This window comes from Austrofundulus limnaeus, unplaced genomic scaffold (assembly GCF_001266775.1).
Source record: "Austrofundulus limnaeus strain Quisiro unplaced genomic scaffold, Austrofundulus_limnaeus-1.0 Scaffold504, whole genome shotgun sequence".
Lineage (NCBI taxonomy): Eukaryota > Metazoa > Chordata > Actinopteri > Cyprinodontiformes > Rivulidae > Austrofundulus > Austrofundulus limnaeus.
In genome coordinates, this window is record NW_013952906.1 from 102,956 (window position 1) to 107,476 (window position 4,521).

At 38.1% G+C, this 4,521-nt stretch overlaps 1 protein-coding gene and 1 long non-coding RNA gene across 2 annotated transcripts in view; one reads left to right on the forward strand and one right to left on the reverse strand.

Moving 5' to 3' along the window:
- The window catches only part of LOC106530258 (uncharacterized), an 11,532-nt gene extending 7,619 nt beyond the window's left edge, over positions 1-3,913 (reverse strand). Inside the window, exon 1 of the long non-coding RNA XR_001311753.1 lies at positions 3,487-3,913. This is a non-coding gene — a long non-coding RNA (uncharacterized LOC106530258). The remainder of the gene's footprint in view (positions 1-3,486) is intronic.
- The window catches only part of nrip2 (nuclear receptor interacting protein 2), a gene marked incomplete in the record, with an annotated part of 25,704 nt that overhangs the window by 7,360 nt on the left and 13,823 nt on the right, over positions 1-4,521 (forward strand).

Genomic DNA, 4,521 nt, shown 5'->3' on the forward strand with positions numbered 1-4,521 from the left:
TGCAAACTGTTTTGAGCTTTGTATCATGTCATTCCCTCATCAAAAACATACCCTGAGTGTTACTTTGACTCATTCATGCATGTTTGAGAAATCCTTGGATCTCCTGTGGTAGCTATGTGGAGCTGCCTAAACCCTTGCTGGTACAAAGCTCCGCCTATTTACTTAAAGCTCCTCCCTGAAGCTCAGTCTTCAGCTGAGTTCCCGCCCCACAGAGCACCCCTCCCTTCGAGGCATTGTTGTGAATACATGCTGAAGTGGGAGTGTCAAAAACGGCAGGAGGTTCTTTAAGAGGCAGAGGCCAATTTCAAGGTGTTTTTTTAATATATAAATAGCATTTGCCAGGAAAAAAATACTTCCTTTAAAGATGTAATGATGTACTCCAGAGAAAATCATAAAAAATATAATAAACAGTGTATCGTACGTGGGTCTAACCTTCCTCACAGTTTGCATTTACCTCCACAAAACTATCCCGTGTTAAATCACTTCAGATCCAGCTGTAATATTTAGCTTGAGGACAGTTAGGAGGCTTGAACCTGTCTCACTCCATTTCATCTGGAGCTGAGGAGAGGCGGCAACTCTTCTACAGCTGCTCCCTCGGTGCTCTGTAGGAAGACAAGAGACTAAAAATACCCAACAAAACGTAAACAAAGAAGCACACACAACAACATAAACAGAAGAAAAACAAAGGCAAACGTGTGTTAAGATTCCACATCCTCACATTGTTGGGATGAAGCAAAATGGTTAGAGCCATCACCTCATGGCAAGGTGAAGTGACAACACCTGTCTCACAAGATAATACACACATAAAAAAGGCCATTCTCATAAGGAACTGCTCTAAAAACTAGTCCACAAAAAGTCTAAAGGGTTTGGACAAATCCTTAAAGGAAAACCACCAACWGCAATCATTCCTGATCCTGAGGAGGACAACTGGCCCTGGCCTTTTCAAGGTAAAACAAAAATTAGATGCTACACATTGGTAAAACATTCTGGTAAATGTCTGTGTATATTTGAACAAATACTAATGTAATGGAAATATATGATCATAATGTAATGTAATGGAAATATATGTGCATAAGGAATAAATAAGGGGTGGAGAGGCAGGCGGTCAGCACATGTGAAGCTGCTGGAGCCTTCTGGCTGTTTGGACAGGAAGTCAGCCGCTGGAGACGTCCATCAGAATAAGAAATAGGACATTAGAAATCTCATATCACCAGCTGGACGACAGAGATGAGCCTATTGCTGTCAGATGATTAGTCCACATGGCAATTAGCCTCTAATCTGACTCAGAGGAAACAAACTGGGCAAGGAAGACAAGAAAAGAAAGATCCCTTCTGAACATCCATCTTTACTTCAAAATACTCTCAAAAGTTTTGCTGTGTTTGCTTAATTTAAGAGTGTAAGCTATTTTCATGAGCTTCAGATGTGTGTTTTTGAAATTARAATTCATTGTGTTTGAGAGTTCTTGTGAAGGATTGAAATAARATCTGTGATGACTTCTCTAAACAAAATAAATGCTTTCAGCAACCCAAGTCATATGTTGCAGTCAGGAACCAAGAATCTTCAATTTCTTTTAGTTAACTTCAGCTGCTTCCACTGAAACTATTTACCGTCAAATTAAACCRTATTTTCAGATTTATTTGTCGAGGGACACTGCTGTCGACTATTCTCTTCACATCTGATGACATTAAACCCACCAGGAAAACGTGATTGATGCCAGTTTACATCAGTCTGCTAACAAACTGTGAAAAAAGGTGAGCGACACGTCACTAAAGGGGACARTTTGTCACACCTGACAGTTTGCGAAAAAGAAACCTCCTCACAGCGTGTAGAAAACGAGCAGGATATGATTTGAGCAGTTCACAAAACGCTACGACTAAAAATATTTTTGAGGGTTGGGATGTTTCTCACAACACTGGAAAAATTAAGAAAAACACTCCAATGGACTTATCCTCTACCTCTAGGCACTTACATATACTCTTTAGTTTGAACTTTTAAAACTTTTACTTTTAATGTGATGAAAACTGGTGAATTAAAATGCAAACAAATGTACAATCCTCCTGTCATTATGCAAATAACAGCTCCCGAGGAAAACCAGCTGGTGATTAAAATACTCCACCTGGAGACATGAAACATCTCAGAGGAAAACAGTGAGATAAAAATAACAACTAATTTCGATAATTTTTCTGTAGTTGTTCGGTTTCTTATAAAAATATTTAAAAATCTAGCAGAGTTCTATTTTGTTTAACTAAAAATGTAAAAGTGTGTATTTAAACAGATAGAGGGAAACATACCGTATTATGAATGTGATAAGTTGCTAAAACAGTAACAGCACAACAGTAGCTGAAAGCTAAAATTAGCAGAGGAGTAGCTAAAATGGCAAAGGTGCTAAAAACGTAAAGTAGAAAATCAGTTACTAAAATTTTCTAAAAGTTTTTCAGAATTTGTAGAAATCTTGGTGCCTTTTTATAAGAACACGAAAATAAAGCTAAACCATTCCAAAACCTGCAACATCTCAAATGTCTGAAAAACCTGAAAGGATGCTGAGTCCAGAAAACATTAAAGCTATTAACAGAAAAACTATTGCGTTGATTGCTGAGTCAGCATTTTTATCACACAAACTGAGAGAGTACAGAGCCCTTTGGCATTAGACAATTTGTCACAAAGACACCACCTCTTTAGGACACATAGTGTCCTTACACTGTCCGGCTGAGTCGTATCACCTCCCTTTCAGCACAGCCACACAGCCGCCTGGGTCTCCATGCTTTCTCCTCTGTGCACAAAAATTCTGCCATCTCCTTTCATGAGTTCTTTGATTATTTCTAAGTTTTTCAAGAGTTGTTGTATATATTTTCTAACAGGCTTAGCCAGCAGCTCCTCACTGGAGCAGTTAAAGCAAAATTACACCATCGCTTTTCAAACACGTTCACTACAAAGGTTCTGAAAAGTACTAACACAGTAGTCGATCCGTTGGATTATAACTCCAGCATAAATTATTAAAGAACAGAAATTTAAAGCAGTCACACAAAATGAAGYGATTAGAACAGAAGAACTGAAATGGAAGAAAGGAAAGATGCAGAAAAAACAAAATGGAGTTGACATGATAGAAGCAAACCAAAAAGCACAAACGATTGGATCAACATCAGCGGCTCAGTCACAGCTGGAGTTCAAACAAGAGGCTAAATCGAACTCGATGACACGGGTGGTGATTACCTGCCTCGGGAGCTGCTGCTTTTTTTTCAGCTCCACATCAAAATGTCGCAGACAGTCCCGCAAATTCAAGTGCCGACAATCTAGAGCAGAAAAGTAATTTCAACTGTATTTTATGATTTACTGAATCTAAGCAGATGCTCCTTTAATCCCCCTTCAGCAAATAAATAAAGATCTGACACAAAGAATCATTACAACCTAATGACAGACTGAAGCCACAGAGACTGAGACATGGCCAAGCATCAGATGATACTATTAGCATCATTAAGGTTGCCCTACCTCATCTCCTGAGTGCTGATGCCAAATCTTTTTTAGTTCAGTCTCCATGTTTTGGTTTGTGATTGCCGGTCATCCTGGCTGAAATATCTGTAAACAGTAAAAACCATTTTTTATTGCAGATTGCATGCTAATCAAAGCTAAAAACAAATAAAAATAATGGCCATTAACGTGGGAAAAAATGGTCAGCAGGGTCAACATTTTAAACTCCATTATTTCTAAAAAAGCTCTTTTTTAAAACACAACTCCTCAATTGGTTGTACCAACACCATTCTCCAGAGACTAAATAAAATGATTAGCCATGTTAGCAATCTTTTCAAAAGTCACTGACAAAACTCCCATGTGATCTTGGATTTGTGCTATGCCTTTAAAATGGTGTAGCATTTCTTGTGGCTAAGTAGAGCCTCATCCGCTTCGCCTCATTTTTTCCTCAAACAGTTAACTTTATCTGAAATTACATGTATGTTACTGTTATGTTCAGATTTGTTGGTCCACAGTTTCAGAGCAGCATGTTGGGCTGTTCTCTCCGAATAATATTAACCGAAAATTGTATTTGGGCTACCTGTTCCTCTATAATCTAATTGCTTTTCCACCAGAACAGTCTTTGGTCAGAGCTTTTAGATGCTGCAGAATCAACAGAGCCACTGTACTGAAAAGAAATCCACAAAGAGTTTGTTGTTTCTGGGAGGTTTCATCACATCATTAAAGGGATCCCCGATCAGTTGTAACATTAGACTTTATATATATGATAAACATATATTTTAACCGTAAAATAAAGACTGTAAAAATACTGTAGGATGTTCAGTTTTTATAATTTTTAAACTAAAAGTTTAAAAATATATTTTAACACGGACGGAGCCATTTTATTTACATGCAAAGCATTCTGGGTAAATGATGACGTGGGTAGCTCATCTGTGCGAGGCTGCTAGCCAGTCTGAAGTTTAATCTTGGACAATATCTGACAATTGGCTCTTTTAAATGAAACCAGAGTGTTGACAGAGAGAAGGTAGAAATGACTCAGCCTGCAACTGAAAATAT